This window comes from Malania oleifera, chromosome 7, assembly GCF_029873635.1.
Source record: "Malania oleifera isolate guangnan ecotype guangnan chromosome 7, ASM2987363v1, whole genome shotgun sequence".
Taxonomy (NCBI): Eukaryota; Viridiplantae; Streptophyta; class Magnoliopsida; order Santalales; family Ximeniaceae; genus Malania; species Malania oleifera.
The window spans coordinates 11,216,969-11,235,970 of record NC_080423.1 but is presented as its reverse complement, the minus strand read 5'-3'; positions in this window follow the sequence as shown (position 1 = coordinate 11,235,970).

Genomic DNA, 19,002 nt, shown 5'->3' with positions numbered 1-19,002 from the left:
AATTTTTAATGCAAAATTTTCTGCTAATATATAATCCCCAACTTGAACAATAGACTGACTAAGTTAACCTGCATGCTTCAACTAAAATTTCAAAATTTTCATTTAATTATGTTATTATTATTATTGAGAAAAATTAATTTCTTTATAAAAAAAATGGAGAGAAAAAAAAAAGAACTAGGCTTGAATTTTCTTGCAAGTTAGGATTAGATTCGAGTTATAACATTTATTTTGTTGAAGTTTTTTTTTTTTTAATTGAATACAACGAATTGAGACTTGACCCATTTTAAGACCCCATTTGGAATTTGAAAAATATAAGAGAATGGAGAAAAAAAGTATGGAGGAATTCATTTTCCATATTTGGTTATTAAAAAAATAAGAAAGAATACAAAAAAAAAAAAATCCATCAAATCAATGAATAAAATTTTAATTTTAAGCATCATTAATATTTGATTTTTCTTATTTTTTGATTATATTATAATAAAATTTCATTTTTAGTAGTATTTGGTATAGAGAAAAAATTATCCCAAAAAATAAAATTTCTACCTATTTTATTTTTCTTTCCTTTTTCCAATCAAAATTACAATCCAATCTTATGCTAAAAAGTGAAACTTAACATAATTCCCTCCCCCACATATGTTCAAGAAATGAACCAAAGAGATTATGCATTAAAGATATTAATGGATAAATTTATAGTAAAAAAGGAGAGGAAAATATGGAGGAATTCACATTTTCATATTCGGTTATTAAGGAAAACAAAAAATATATTTTAATTTTAAGCATCAATAATATTTGATTTTAAAAAAAATTTAATTATTTCATTTCTAGTATTATTTTGTATAGAAAGAAGATATAATGGAAAACAAATTTCATACTTAATTTCCTCTTCTTTTCTTTCCTCCATCAAAATATTTGATCCAAATGGACCCTAAGGTTGCATCATAATATATAATTTTTAATTAAATAATAACAATATGAATTATATTAACTATAAAAATAATAATTAAAACTGGTGAAATATTATTAAAAAATTTCACAATCATATCTTAATTCACTATATGATATTTATACATGCAAGCTTACCAAATACATCTATACATACACATACTCACACTTATACATGTATACAAATATACATATGCAAACTCACATTCACGTGCACATATATGTGTACAAACTCACACACACACACACACACTTTGTGTACATGCATATATACGTGAATTCACATGCATGGTCATACATACATGAGCATGAAAAGAATATTAAAAACAAAAAGTTAGTAGTGTTGTCATTAACAAATAATTAAGATACATATTTAATGAGAACTTATTAGACTCTCATCATAAAATAATCTATTTTGTCATTATTATTAAAAAAAATAAAACTATTTAACGAGGGTAATTGTATCTCCCCATTCTTAGTTCAAAATTCTTAATTGCGGTTTAAACCTCTTGTCCCCCTTCTAAAAATTTCTTGAATGCCAACTGCATAACTAATGTAGTATTGTGAAATGCATGCTAGTAGTTGATTAGGAGTGCATGTTAATTGAACTGAATGTTACCTGTATGGTTGATGCATTGACTAGTGAATTGCATACTGTAGAAACTCCTAGGATATCTGGTGCATGGTTTGTAATATGTAGGATGGGAAAATGTTCTATTTATAGATGGCATGCTGCCGAATTTTGGATAAGATTTTTCCCAAAATAATCAAAGTGTGTAAACCATTTGCCGAATGATTAACAAATGATGCATGCTGAACTTTATTTTAAATGATTACTGCATAATGAATGGAGTCATGATTATAGTTGATTAGCTTATCATGAATGAAAAGAACTATTATGTCATGTGCTTATATATACAATTTTATTTTGCATAGGTCTTTACTATTTCCTGAGGATCAATCTAAATGGCAGGAAACTCAAGCAGTGTTCCGGTGATGGTGTTGTTGTATATGGGGGGGATTATCATTGGAGTAGAAGGTGTTAGTTCTAATACTAAACTGGTTCGACCAAATCGAATTAGCCATAGGAGTAAATTAAATAAATTGTATGCGAAGATATACAAATATTTGCATATTGATCTTGATCAATATGCAATGTGGGTGACCGCAAGATACCCTATGCGAGAGTTTAATGATACAGTCCTCTATGAGGCTGTTCCCGTAACTGATAATTATGGTCTGCGTATTGTGTTGGATGCATGCTGCGTAGGTCTAACATATTTAACTATGCAATTATATGTCAAAATCATTCCTTATATGGGTGTCGTCGCGGATAGGTAGATGAGGACGTCTGCCGAGCATGTGGTTGAAGTGGACTAAGACACCCAACAAACACGTCATTATGAAATGAATGCGAAATAAGGTATTGAGCCATACATGAGTGCAAAGGTTGGTGGGACGCCTGCAGTGGATTTTAATGAATGTTCGGGATCGTCGTTCGAGCTGCCAACGTACGAAAGACCTGTTCTTCACACGGATGTTCAGGAAGGTTGTGAAGAAGTTTCAGTAGAAGGTCCAAAATCGTTGTTTGCCATCACAAACAACGCGTTAGATGGGGGGATGAATATTACAAACGATATTAATTCAGAAGATGAAGACATGTACGAGCAATAAACGGATGATGTAACGCCCCGACCCTCTATGTGGGCCCGAAGTGATACTAATTCATTTATTTATCCGATAATACACATTATAATATCATGTACACAGCGAAAAACATAATTATAATCTTCCAACAAATATAATACTAGAGTTTTCTAAATTTATCTACCAATCATAATAATTTAATCATCCACCTGTATTCAAAAATATACATATCTCCAAAAACATAACCTACACTTCCAGTATTCATAACACCAGTATGTTTCACAACCATTCATAAAATCTAGAAGACTTAAAGCATAAAACATAAAATATTTACATTCCCAAAACATCATTAAAATGTTTATACCATTTTTCTTATATCTCCCAAAAATGCTATAAAACCTCGAGCTTTCTAAACTCGATCTCGAGGAAATCCTGAAAAAAGATAAATTCATTTTCGGGTGAGACACATCTCAGTAAGGGAAGAAATAATATATTAAAACAGTGTGTGGCTAACATGAGTTTATATAACAACATAATATTTAACATTTGAAAATCATTAACATAATTTCTGAAATCATTCTCTGATCCTAACCAAACACATGCAAAAGATTTAACCCACGAGATTACCCAAGGATAGGGGTGATTACCTGCCCATACAAGTAGCACCCCTTTACTCTGATACTTAGGCAACCCTAGGGTCGCTACCAAAGCATACTAGGGCACTCACCTTACTCAGTTAGCCCTCAAGTATTAGATTGATCTCATAGTCACACAGTTCAAACAAAGGTTTACCAACGAAGGCCCTAAGGATAGGGAAATCTACCCGCCCATACAAGTAGGTTCCCTTTGCCCTAGTACGTTATGCAATTATTGTCACATCTAAAGTTACTAGCGCACTCGCCTTTCTTAGCAAGCCCTCAGGCGAAGAGTACGCCTCGCCTAATCATAACATTTTCTACGTACATAGGTACTTCTAGTATCATAATACATTATCCTTTTTGCCATTATTCAATCATACACAATTATTTTATGTTCATTGCTTTAAACATTGCATTGCATTTTACTTTATGTAATTCTTCAACATTTCATCATTCACATTTGTCATTTCATTTCATTGTCATTTCATAACATTTTCATTTTATTCCTTCGTATTATAGTTGGTCTTTAGCCATCATCAGTTAGTCTACAACTTCTTTTAGCTATCATGTCTACATAGAAGTGTGTTAGAATCTGCTAACATGGCTGTCTTTCAGCTATCTTACATTTACATGGTTGGCAATTTATAATTCACATTAAAACATACATATAATATAACATAATTTATTACCTTTAATTTCATAAAATCTGATTTAATATATAATTTCCCCTTACCTAGTTTCTTGAACTACGCCAATAAGGACCCTGAAAAATACCTGCGGCGCTCACCCGAGTCCTGAATAAAAAATCATAATTTCATTAAATTAATCCTAAATAAAATATTATTTTAATATTTTCTAAACCCTTAAATACCAAATAAATAGTTATACCCTAAAATATAACCAATTTTCCAAATCTCACTCTTGCTTTGGAGTGAGGCCTAGAAAATCCTAATTAGAAATTTACTTATGTCAAAATGACGACGATCACAACTAGGACCCCGTGGTGGTGCCTGATCGTCGATTTAACAGCAGATTTAATTAGAAATTAAGAAATTAGGAAAAAATTGCCTTACCCCAGGGACGGTGCCTACCCCACTCTCACGACAAATCCACTCCAGTAGAAATGTCGGCGGCGAAGTTAGGAATCCAACGACACCTTCTGTTTCCCGATTGGCGCTTGTTAGGCCGATGAAATTAAGGAGAGAGAGAGAGAGAGAGAGGTGGAGATGAAGAGCCGAGATGGACTGAGAGAGAGCTCTCTGCAATTCAATCTTTTCAAGCTTCCTTGTCTCTTTTTTTTTCTTTTTCTTTTTACTTACTTTAACTTAACTTATATATATATATATATATATATATATATATATATATATACATATATATACACATTTACTTCATCCTTATATATACATGTATATAAAGATCTTATTATATTATTTATTTAATTAATTTAGTTTAATAATATTAAATTAACTAATTAATAAATAATAATAATTTTAATTAATTTCACTTTTTTTAATAATTTTTTTTTTCAAGTTATTATAGATGAAAGGTTAAATGAGTTCATCGATGATGTGAACCCCCTGGTGAAACGAATGATGCCACGTACAAGGCCTAGTTTATGGATGAACCTCCAATGTACGCTCAATTGACGTAGATGCTGTAGATTTGTCACGTGAAGAGGAGCTTCCTATACGGGCGACTCGGTAGGATGAATCGTCTAAGCTGGGTAGGGGGATGCTAGCAGGTCAAATGATCAGTTGATAGCGATAGTGTGAATATATCATGCTCGAACCCACCATGACTTCTACGTTATGCAATCTACCCCAGTGTTATGGGTTGCTAGGAGTAAGGAGTTCGATTGCGGATAGAGAGTGCGTGCAATGTTTCAAATGAAACACTGATTATTTGAAATCACCCAATATGATGGTCCGCACACGTGTTTGAACGAATTTCTCTTGTAAGACCATAACCAAATCACATCGTCCCTCATTGTTAGGGGGATAATGAATATGATAGGGGGAGATGCGTTGATATCAATCGCCACATTGAGCGAGCGGGAAGGGAGCATCAAGTAAGAAAAATTGACAAGTGGATGGAGAAGATATTCGATGAGGGTGGAGAATAAACAAAGTCATTTTTCGAGCAGATCCCTCCTCATATGTGGACTCAGTGTCACGACGATGGACGAAGCTATAGGAACATGACCACTAACCTTGTGCAATGTTTCAATGTTGTCCTGAAAGGAGCTCGTAGCCTCCCAATAATGGCCCTTGTGCAACTAACATTTTATCGCGTTGCATATTATTTCAATAGTCGACGGGAGGCTGCTCATAACACAATATTTGGAGGAAATGCATTTACTCCTCATATCCTACTAGCAATGGAAATAAGGGAGCTGAAGGCGACCAGACATCAAGTCACGACGTTCAATCGGTTTAAGGGCACCTTTAGCATCACAATTTCACAATTGGGGCCACATAAAGGGAATAATATCCAAACTTTGAGCATAAGTAGACGCAAATGCTCATGTGGGAAGTGGCAAGCTTTACACTTTCCCTACTCCCACCTTCTTGCTGCATGTGCAGAGACACAGCTGAACATTGTCCAGTATGTTGAGTCATGTTGGAGCACTGCCAGCACTATGCAACATATGTCGCAGATTTTCATCCAATTATGCACGAGGTGTATTGGCCAGCATCCTCATTGTTGACTTTGTAAGCAAATCCTGCATATGCTCGACATAAAGGTCAGCCTAAGAGCTCACTTTTATGAAATGAGAAGGACGCAATGGAAGGTAAAAATAAGATAGCGTGCAACATATGTCATAAAAAATGACCCAACCTGAGGATGCAACTGGACTGTCGCATTGACTTTTTATGCACTTATAAGACTTTTACTACGCATCCTATTCTTTATATATTTACTGTATTGCACTGGTGCCTTTTTTAGGATCTATCCAGGGCTGTCTGATCGGAGTGTGTTGACAATGGGTGATGATCATTGGTCTAGCCAAGAGTGGGCTTATTGTCACGCGGACCCCTTGTACTGCTAAGGGGGTACTCTGTTCGTCGAGCACCGGTTAGATGTGGATGACCGCATTGTTAGATGGATACGTGATTCTGGCTTCTATGGGATCCATCAAATTTCCCATATCTAGTTGGATTCGCATCGGGTGACCACCTTCGTGGAACGATAGAGACCAGAAACGCACACATTCCACTTACCACATGGGGAGGCGACTATCACACTGCAGGACTTTTGCGGTTTTGTTTGGGCTGCCGATTGATGGGAGACCTATCACTGGTCGTACCGTTGGACCAGTAGAGGGCCCTGCAGACCATCGGGGAGGACTTGCACTATTCCGTATATGCAAGTGTTTGTTAGAGGTGATGCCACCAGACAGCAAGTTGGTTGGTGTGCGCATCCGTATGCAGTTTCTCGAGGGCGAGATATTTCGTCAGCTCCCGACAGATGCAGATGATGCTACTGTAGCCTGCCACACCCGAGTTCATATGTTGCATTTAATATGTGGGATCCTATTTTGTGACCTTTCGAGGAGTTTTTCGCATCTCATGTTCCTTCCACTGCTAGCGGACCTGGGATAGATTTGCTCATATAGTTGGGGGTCCGTGACTTTGGCATGGCTTTATAGGGAGATGTGTTGGGCCGCACATATGTTAATGCAGGAGATCTCAGACCCACTACGCTTACCACAAGTTTGGGCACTGGAGAGATTACCCTCCTTAGCTCCTACATGCCTCGGTTTCCTACAGATTGAGAGGGATAAGGACGGTCATCTGGTTGACCCAGTCCCACTCGCATTCCGGTTAGTAACAACATCATTTACAGTGCATTCATGTTATTCGTACTACGAATAGTAATTAATAGTACTTACTAGTCGTTACATTCGAAAACTTATGTTTTATTTTGTACATGGAAGGACGATATGACAGCGTCGTCAATTGCACAACACACATTGCCCTGGTACAGGTTCGAGTTGGACATGCACCGAGAGCATGAGGTATAGTGTGGCAATGAGTAGCATATCATAGTCTTTTTTTTTACCAAATACGTATAGTTAGCTTACATTTTACTAATGTTTAAGTGCAGTTTATATGGACGTCCTACAGGCCTGAAACTATAGCCGATCTACCCACCAATTATGTAGTTGGGAGTGACCTGTGGGTAGCCCGAGTGTCACTCATATGCTTTCATATTATCGAGTGGTATCTCCCTGACTGAGTTATGCAGTAGTTTGGCTATCAACAGGGCATTCCCAACTGCTTCTTGATGTCGAGGGTAGATGTATATAGGGAGGACCTACATGACATTGATGGACGCGGTCGAGGGGTGACAGACTAGGCGACTGCATATAGGATGTATGTGATTGCATAGGAGCATCAGCAAGAGTACATTCTACTGGGAGTGGTGAAGGACGGTCCAATGCGTCCAGATGACCCATACTTTACTTGGTATAGGTCCATCACACGACGCTTCGTCAACAAGACCGCTGCTGTCTATATGAGCCTTGTAAGAAAACTTTAACCCACACCTACTTTTTCAATATGTACGTTACGATGTCAATGTGTTAACCAATTTTTTTCGTATACTGCAGGCTGACGTACTACACGAGATTGATCTAATCTCTCTAGATCCCGCAGTTTAGAGTTTAGTGAGAACTGGATTGGACCTTGTCCACGAGAACGGCCGACGGATCCCTACACCTCGACCTGCCCCGCCTGCACGAGGAGGTCGACTAACTTCAATACGAGGAGGTCGAGCAGCTTCCTCCAGTTGTCCATTGAGTCCCACCTTCTCGCCGCCGGTTGTACAGGCGGAGTACATGTTCGGCCCGTCAGCACCATATATGCCTTCACTAGGAGCCGATATTGCGGGACTGTCTAGTAGATAGCCAGACACCCTTTCTGACTCTGCTGCCACTCCATCGATGTCATACCTATTGGATGATATTCTCGATGCAGAGGAGGTTGATGCACTTGCCATGCCATCTCATTCTCGTTCAGAGTCATCATATGCATTATCTCCCCATCCGCTTCGCATGGATTTCAATTATGTAGTATCTCTTAGCAGAGATGTTGGCCATACAGCATGTCGACAGGACAAGACATCAGATGCAGATGAGTAGCAGGAGAGGGCAGACGCAGACAGCAGCCACCCTGAAACAGGAGACGACCTCCATGCGGCACAAAGTAGTCACCTTTTGATTTCAAGTGTATAGTATTGATTATGTTTACTTCATATGTATAGGATCGATTATTTTTTGTTCATTTGTATAACATCGTTGCATTATTTATGTATAATTAGGAATATTTATTCTTTTTACCCAACATGTATATGTGAATGAAATTTGTGTATGATAGTTGTGAATGAAAGATGTGAATAAATGTTGTGACCATACTGGTGTTCCTGATTAAAATTATTTTCTTTTAACAGGTGCATGGATTTGAACAGGTGCTTTTATGTATTGTTTCCCACACACTTATATGTATATGAAAGTTTTGAATGAAAATTTGTGAACATACTGGTATCGATTGCCGATGATAAATGTTTTTTTTGAACAGGTGCATGGATGGATATGGTCATTTTTAAAATGATACTATGCCGAAATTTTTATAGTAATTTGATACTTTGTAAAAGGAGACTTTGTTGAAATTTTTACAATAATTTGATACTTTGAACGTGTATGAAAGTTGTGAAGGAAATTTATGAACATTCTGGTATCGATTGTCCAGGAAAAATGCTTTCTTTGAACAAGTGCATGGATGAGATATGGTCATTTTTAAAAAGGAGGCTCTGCCGAAATTTTTACAGTAATGATTCTTTATATAATTGGACGCCCGCACCACGCTAAATACTTACTTGATGTTATTGATTAAGTTGACCTTGGGCTTATAATAAAGTATTCTTTCTTAATATCAAAATTACCTGAATATGTTATTGCTTAAGTTGACCTTTCTATTTCTTAAAAAAAAGTTCAAGCTGGTTAAACACTAACTATTAAATAAATACTTTTAAAAAAAATAATTTCTTATAAGTGATTACAAACAATCCTTAACTAAACTACCAAGTAAATTTAAAGAGAAACACAAGCTCTAAGATGTTGAAAAATACATAGCAATCTTCAAAATCGATGATTTCTGAGTTTGTCTCCTCTTGGGATTCCTCCTTATTTCATCTTCCTGATCATTATCATCTGAGGGTGAGCCCTCCATTTTTGTTCTCTCTCTCTCTCTCTCTCTCTCTCTCTCTCTCTCTCTCTCTCTCTCTCTCTCTCTCTCTCTCTCTCTGAGTGATCTTCCTTCTCATCCATTATGGATAAAAGTGTTCGAAGGTGCCTAGAACTAGCCTGAAGATCTCCATTCTCAGATAGCCTTATAATTGCAGTTGGCAATTAAAGGAAAGTCCCGTGGAAATGCCTCAAGTGAAATGAAAGGAAATGAAGAAAAGAGTCAGAACTCGTGTTTCTCATATGCATAACTATTGGAGACAATATATGTCATAATATAAATCATGAACATTGTCCATGATTATTTTGGTTACCCAAAAGGAAAATCATACTTAAAACATGGGAGCCCAAAATTTCTACGCATAGATGGTAATGGAATGTCCGAGGATTAAATGATTCAGATAAAAAATCCAAACGAGACTGTTGCCTTGAATCAATGGAAACCGAACATTATTTGTCTTCAAGAATCAAAATTGTGCTTAGTAAATCAAATTATTGTTGCATGCTTATGGAAGAAGATGTCAATAGAATGGGCATGCCTTGAGGCCAATGGAATGGCTGGAGGAATTTTGATATGATAGAACAATAAAAAATGGTAAGTTCTCTATCTCTGTAAGTTACCATTCAAGTGATGGTAGTTGGGACTGGTTGTTAATGGTTGTGTGTGGATCACATGAGGATTGAGAAGGAATCCACTTTTTTTTTTTTTATTTAGTTATTGACATTTTACTTTCAATTTTTTTAAAAAAAAATTTAAAAATATTATTGTTTTAATTAAAAAAATTAGGGAAAAAAGGACGTATAAACTAGTTAGAGTTGGAGAAAGAAAGTGAAAAGATTAAGTAAATGTAAAATGTATAATAGGCAAGAATGATAATGTCCCAGTGAAATTTCTTTTAAAAAAAAAAAACTTAAAATAGAGGTGGTGAAGATACTTTAATAAGTTGTTTAATGAAAACAAATCAAAAGCTTAAACCTAGAAGTGACATATGAGAAAAGACTTAAAATTGAAGATTCATTCGTAATATTAGAATCAATGAAGTAAAGATGACTTTTAAAAAAATATGAAAAGCGAGAAAATTAAATGATCAGATTGCATCCCACTTAGATTTTAGAAATATCTAGGGGATAAAGGAAGTATATGATTAACTAATTTATTTAATACTATTATAAAAATAAAAATAAAATTATTTTAAAAAAAATATATTTTCATTGTTTCTGCTTTGTATTTATAAAAATGTCAATGAAGTAGGTCATACGTCTACTGCTTATGATTGTAACGTTTGTGTGTTAATGTACTAGTTTTGGGGTAACACTTTGGTGAATTACTTTCTAATTTTTTAAATATTTTTAATGCCAATGTCACATGGTGTAAATATAATAATTTCATATGAATTATTAAGTGTTCAAAAATCTTAAAAAGATAAAAAGAATTCACAATAAAAAGATAAAAAAAACTGCAAATTTTTAAATTTGCAAAAAAAGCATGCATAATAAATCTAACTATACCGTCCAACGAGATTTAAACGGGCTGCCCAGTCGTGTATTGATGTGTGGTAAGCAAATCTCGTTAGACCATTCAACGAGATTTGCTTGGGAAATAAGTCGATACTGTCGCGTGACAAATTTTGCTATATCAAGCGGCGTGATGCGTAAGCATCAAACTGGAGAAATTTTTCTCAAATAAAATATTATTTAATATATTATTATAAAATAATAATAAAATGGGAAAAAACTCTTATTAATTGGTAACTAGTAATAGGCCAACTGATCCATTAATGAAGGGGGCGACGGATACGATGTGTTTGTCCTTCAGATTTAATACATTGATTTTAATTTAATTATATTATTTTGTTTTGGAAAAACGATGTCAAACTGCATTCATTTGCAGATGAAGAATCTATGCCATGTTTCAGATATTGGACCGTCGCACGTGCACGGCGATCGAAGTGCAGACCCATAAACTGGAAGGCTAATATTATAATTTATATGTGATTTGTAGATTAGATATTTATTTATTTATTTTTAAAGGATAATAATTTCTCAAATTCTTTTAAAGAAGTGTTTCCCTTGTCATTATTTATTTATTTATTTTGATAAAAATTAAAAATTCAATGTCATAACTTTTAGTTGTTTTGACATGTTCTCATTATATTTTAATATTTAAAAATAATTTTTGTGTATTAAATCATTTAATTTAAAATCAACAAATTTAGGTCCTAAATTTATGTATCAGTTTTTGCTATAAAATAAGATAAAAGATAATATATATATATATATATATAAAGTATAGAAACCTTGCTCAACTTTTCACATCAACTAGTCTTTTAACTATTTAAAAATACATTTAAGTTGTGTTAATTAGGGATCATGAATTTCGAGCCTTTTGTGAAGATTTGGAGGAACCCAAATATAATTTTACACAATTTTTTTTAGACCATATCAAAACGATGGTGTCTGAGACTCTTTGAATTCTTGACAAATCCACCATAGTAATAAGTCCGTCCCTTTACCCTTCTCCACTTAAATACCAAGATACTATTTCAAATAGAAAGTCGTGACTCCAAAAACTCGAACTCTAATCACAGTAGAGCATTGAGTTTACCATCTATCTAAATCACCCTTGAGAGTTTATCATTTATTATTTATCATTTATTATACTCATAGGGTTAAAATAAAAAATAAAAAATCAACTCATCTATGAGTCAATTTAAATTAATATTAATATATTAGCTAAAAAAAATATTTAAGACGTAAAGAATAGCTAGGCTCTTTCAAACCTTTGCCTTCCATCTTGACCAACCTATTTTAGTTATGTGCTCAAATTCTTTTGTGTTTAATATATTTTTCGTACCTTTCTTTTTACAAAATATTTAAAAAGAACTACAAATAGTCTGCAGAAAAATTCATCTCGTTTCAAAAAATAATAAAAAAGAATTGGGTTGGATATGATTAGTATGATGGAAAATGAAAAGGCATGCATGCATTAATGTCGCCCCAAATTACGGGCCCTAATTATTAATTATTACCTTACTTTCATGCTAAGCCAAGTTTAAAATAATAAAAATAAAATAAAATAAAAGAAAAATATGATGTTGACACGGACATGCACGTAGAGATCCAATGGTCACCTTCAATTAATCATGCATATTATTTATTCGCAGCTGTTCCCTGTTACATATAATAAATTAATATTACGCGTTTATATATATATATATATATATATATATATATATATATATATATTATAGGAATTTAAAATCTCAAGATTGAAGCCTTGTTTTTTATTTTGTCAAATTTTAAAAGAGAATTAAAAAAATTTTAAAATCTTAGGAGAGATCTTTCTTTGATTCTAAATATTATTGCATAAAAGTTAATAAAAAAAAGTTTATTTGATAAAAATAATTTAATCATATATAATTATTAATTTCGTGTGTGTTGTAAAGCCAATTACCAAATGTAGACACCACATGGCAGATTTTGTCTGGCGCATTTTATATAACAAATTCAGTGGACCAGCATCTTCTGTAGAGACTCGAATCCAAAAAATAAAGAAATAAATGAGAAAGAAGGAAAGGGAAAAAAAAAGGTTTCAGCAGGTTTCGTCTACGAGGTCCATGTTCTCATCGATGAAGTCCCAAAGTGGTTCGTCACCGAAATTTAGAGCTTCATCGACGAAGAGATCTAGTACCTCCGGAAAATATCAAACTTAGGGTTCATCAATGAGATCCTTCTTTCCATCGACAAACGACCTTCAGTAGCTCGTCAACGAAGGTGCCATTCGCCAACGAATTTGATCGGGTCAAGGGGTCTATAAATAGAAATTTTGTTTGCTTCTTCATTAAGAAACATAATTTCTCTCTCACTCTCTCTCTCTCTCTCTCTCTCTCTCTCTCTCTCTCTCTCTCTCTCTAACCCACGCCCACACTTTCTCTCTTTACGATTTCTCGTTGCTTGTTGACCGATTCGACAATTGGAAGTTACTATGAGGATCTAAGGGAGACTCTCTACAAGTTTAGTGGAACAGATCTTTGATCTGAGCATTTCAGGCGTTTCTCCAAAATCAAGGTAAGTAGGTTATTTTAAGGCTTTATGGTTGTTGTAGTCTATAGGGAAGCCTAGGAAATGATTAACGGTTGCTAATCTAGGGTTTGTATTGATTTATTTGGGGAAAATGTGGTTTCAGGATTTTAAACTGTAAACGTCGTAGGGCGTGGAGTTGGGATTTCTAGGAGGTTTTCTTGTAAGCCAAGTAAGGGGATTTGTTTTACATAAGTTATTTTTGAAATCTGAACCGGTTAAACTATATTTTATGATTTTGAGAAAATTAGGGTTTTGGGGTATGGTCTCCATTTTTCGTTAAACTTATATATTCTTATTATATTAAAAGTTGGAGATGTTTGGAACCCTATTTTATGTAAATCTTAGTTTTACAAACCATTTATTATATTATAACTTATTTAATCAAATGAGTGTGACATGAGATGGTTAATGTGAATGAACTGAACTTATGAAATATTTGGTATGAAATATGGGAACTGGGGTTCCGAATTGTTTTCAGGAAATTGTGGAAAATGAGATGCTCGTTTAAGACCGAGGGCTATGTATGCCTATTAATGCCGATGAATGAATGAGTTTGTGAAAAATACTGGAATTGCTTAAATGTTTTATGGAATGAAAGCAGGTTAATGTGCTTTTATTATAAATTGTATATATGATGTATGCACCACTTGAGGAACTGGTTACTATGGAAGTACGGTACCATTTCTAGTGGGTGATACAGTGCAACCACGCCTTATCGGTAAGGGTGGGTATCTGAAAAGTCGATTGGTCACTGACTTGATCTAGGGTGGGAAATGACCAAAGCGGACTTGTAACATTGAAGTGATTAGACTGGTGGGCCGCCAGAGCTAGATTAGGTCTACGGACCGCACAACCTGTACCATGGGGGAAGTAAATGGTGTTTATATGGTGTTCCTAGACAGGGAGGAGTTCGATATGCATATACATGATTTAAAAATAAAATTGGCAGAGTTACAACTTTGATTACCGAGCCGAGGGATTTTACAGTGTATGGGCTTGTATACTACCTCAACCTTGGGAACTCTCACTTGTAATGAGTTACGCTATCTTTTTGCAGCAATTATATATATATATATATATATATATATGTATATATATGTCCTATATTATATATATATATATATGTCCTATATTATAGGGTTGAGAATGTTTTAACTGTGTAACTCATTTCAGTTAAACTTACTATTGTTTTCTATTGGAATAAACTCATGTAATCACACATTGATGTAATCTGATCCACCTTATTGAGAGTGTCTCGCCCCAATATACAAATCTTGTTTCAGGTCCTGCAGGAAACCAAACCTAGCGTTCTAGTGGATTCTGGAGTGTAGTGTTTTGGGAGTCTTTTTTTGTAAGTACTCGTGTAAGTATTGGACTATGGTCAGGTTTTCCTTTTGGGATTGTATTAGAAACATTGGAAGTATTTATTGTGTCAGATTTCTCTGTCGGTGCAACAGAGGAAGATTTGGATATTCTGTCGTAAAATTCATGCACTTCACGTAGTAGCACTAAGTTAACTCTCACCCTCTCTCTCTCTCTCTCTCTCTCTCTCTCTCTCTCTCTCTCTCTCTCTCTCTCTCCACTTTTAATGTTCCACATTTTTTATGATTGAACAACTAGTGGCAAAGATCCATAATGATGTATTTTTCAGTAGAATTTGAATTTTTGTGGATTTAGATAAAATTTAATATAATTTTATATTATATATATGTTGACCTAATAGGTCACGTCCAGTTTTGATCATGACAAATACTCTTGGTATTGATGGTTGTACTAAGGCTAGCATGCAGGTTCACTGTGCACGTGTATTCGGATTGAAAGACATATCATGATGGTGTGCAGTGTTCATACCAAAGAATGAAGTTTTCTATGTCATATTTGTATTTATCTTTCATCTTCTTCATTCTGGGATGCAAATTTAATTATGGACTGTACACCTATGACTTGTAATAATTTGCATCATGCATGATAGGTAAGTATGCTCAGAAATGTCGTAGATTAACCTTAGGGACCGAATGACCTTAGGGCAGGTCGACTGACACCAGGTTTTTGGGCGTACTTTAGGTCCCAAGACATATACACTAATAAGTCCCCAATATCACTTAAAATATTAGGAGAATTAATTAAAGAAAAAATTGGACTTAAATTGAAAAACTTGAGAGAGGTCGGGCGACCGAACCCTAGGTGAACAAATCACCTCGGGTGCCCGAACTGTTGAGAAGTCAACAATTTGACCATGCTTCGGACGACCGAACACATTTTGAGCGTATCTTCCTCGAACACCCGAACTTGTGTCAGGTTCCTTTTCAACTACTCGGGCGGTCGAACGATCACGTTCAAAATGGGCTTGAGCGACCGAATTGGCTGGTTTAGTTAACCGAATCTAGCCTCAGGCACTCGAACCTACGAACATTTGGCTACTGACTTTGATTCAGCAACCTGAGCATAATTTCGGGCACCCAAACCCTTTTAAAATGATTTTGTGACTGAGTCTATTCGGGCACTTGAACCTCTCGGGTTAAAATTTTTTTTACTAATTTTTAAATGGGATAGAATGGGTTAATTTTCTTAATGGATTTTAAAACAAATTTAATTTTCCCCATTGAGTCCCCAACGGTCAAAAATTTCTTCTTACCTATAAATACCTGTTCATTTTTCATAATTAGCAAGGATTAGCAAACTTGATTAGGACAAAATTTTCTCAACATCCAAAACCCTACATTAGCCCATACTACTTCTAAACACTCACATACCCCACTCTCTTTGATCTTTTTAAGTAGTGTGAGTATCTCTAAAGCTATTGTGCTTAATCCTAGTAGCTAGAACTCTCACTTACATTATTGTTTGATTGATTTTGTTTAGAGAGTTTAGCATTAAAGTTCTTCCACCGACTTCATTTGATAAATCTTGTGTGGGAAAACTTTGAGGGTTGTGGTTCTTGCATTGTCATTGCAAGATACCTAAGCCTATATTTTTGTGTGCAAAATCCTTTTTAAAAGCTAGTTTTCTAACACTCCATTGTACTTTGTATATTGAAATATCTTGTTGAGTTTGTTTGAATCAACTTGCTTAGCATATTTGAAACCTTGATCTGATCTTGTGTTATTCACATATTGTGTTTCAAATCTTGCTTTGATATATACTCTAGATCTGGACTGATAATCTATACTTGATTGAGTGTGTAGCACATATTAGAGCACTGAACATATTTACATATCATATGTGCTTGCATTATTGCTTGAATTGTACTGGTGCACACACCTGCTTGTGTAAAAAGTGTATTTTCGTGTACAAAATTTATACACATTTTTTTGTATTCTAGGCGTGGGCCTGAAGAGGGAGACTAACCCTGTAAAATAGTCCCGAACTGGTTTAGACCCGGTTAAGAAAGTTAGGTGCGCCATCCTGGTAAGGCGTGTTCGTTGAGATCAGCCCCTTGAATTGACCTAGTTGGACCCGGTGCCGCTCCACCCATTAAGTGAGCATTAGTGAAAAATCCTTGAGTTAGTATAGCCAAGGCGGGGACATAGGCATAGTTGGCCGATCCCCGATAACATATCGTGCGTATTCTTCATATTTCCATAAATTTAGTTTTTGCACTTTTATTTTTAGCACATGTATGTTGTATGCTTGATTCATTATTTGTAGTACATGTGTTGATTGGTTTTATAATTAAATAGAAAGACCCTAGGTTTGTGTAATGTTGCTGCTAGATTGAATGATCTAGGGACAAATTTTTTAAATACCCAATTCACTCCCCTCTTGGGAATACACCAAAACTAACAATATATTTTAAAATTTAGAGAGATTCAAGTTCAAGATCCCTCAAACTGAAAAAGTAATTGTACACTAAGACATGGCATGGTGGGAATTAGTAGTAGTCAGGGGTGACAGTTTAGAGAAAATCAGTATTATTTATTTCAGTGCAAAATAGTTAAGGTATGAATTGTATATTAGATTATAGGATAGATAATGTTTTTGGTTTGGGGAGAGTTTTCCTTTTTATGTATATATTTGTAATGTAGTGACCCAAAGAATAATATTATTTTAATAATAAAGAGGGAAGAGAATGGAAACAGGAACAGAAGGAGGCAGTAGACTTCGTCGACGACATCGCATTTTGGAGATAATAATAATAATTTCAAGGAATTGCCAAGACTCGTCGACGAATACAGGGGTTCGTCGATGAGTGCATAAGGAAACTCGTCAACAAAGCTACGTCTCGTCGACAAGAAAATACTGAGAGAAGGATTTGAGCTACTCTGAATTTCGTCGACGAAGGGTAAGGTTCGTCGACTAATTTATTAAAGGACTCGTCGACGAGGTGACGTGTCTCGTAGACGAATCTGGCCTTATAAATAGTGAAAACTTGGATTTTTATTCACTTTCAGTGCTTCTCTCTCTCTCTCTCTCTCTCTCCTACGGCCCCTCTCACTTCTCTCTTCGATTTCGGCCCCGCCAGTCGCCGAATTGACGATCCGAAGCCGCCACGACGTTCCTGGCGAAGTTCTCTACAAGTCTGTCGGAGCGGATCGTTGGTGAAACGAAGTTGGATTTCATCCCAAATTCAAGCCTTTTAGTTCATTTTGAGCCTTCTAACAGTTATAGGAAATCATGTAGGCAAAGAAATACTAATATTTTGTTCTGGTAAACATTGTTTTCAGGGTGTTATGTAGGAGGCCTTGCTGGTGTTAAGCCAGTATACCATAAGGGTTTTTCAGTAGTCAGGTAAGGGAAATATACTATGATAGGAAATTTTAAAATATTATATAGTTTATTAAATTATGAGTATTATGTATTAAAGTATGGTGTGGCTTGAGAATATGAATATAGTATGGGATATGTTTTATGAATTTTAGTACCATGATTTTACGAATTTTAGTATCATGATTATAGGAATTTTAGTACCATGATTATACAAATCTCAGTACCATGATTATATAAATTTCAGTACTATGATTATGCAGTTTTCAGTGTTATGATTATACAGTTCTCAGTACCATGAAGTATGTATTACAGTTACAATTTATTTAAATATCATGGTTATTATAGTTATTTCAGAATCGTGGTAAATCAGATAGTGGTATATAGAGATATATTATATAGTATCAGACCCTGTTGGACTATGCAGTTACAGAGTACGGTACCGTTGCTACAGATATTATGTTATGTTATGAGTGCAACCACCTATTTAGATAATACGTGGTAGTAGGTCGATCACCTAGGCCCTTAACGTGGATAGGCTCCCCATTAGATATGGGTTGAGGTGGGCAAATCAAACCGATGGAGTATAGTGATTTACCCTAGTCGGCCAGCCAGTGTAGATCCCGCCTACAGGTCGCACAACCCTATCATGAGGGGTTAAATCATGACACACAGTTATCCACAGGGAAAGTTTTCAGTTACTATTACGTATATACAACTTTACAAAAACAGGGAACATAC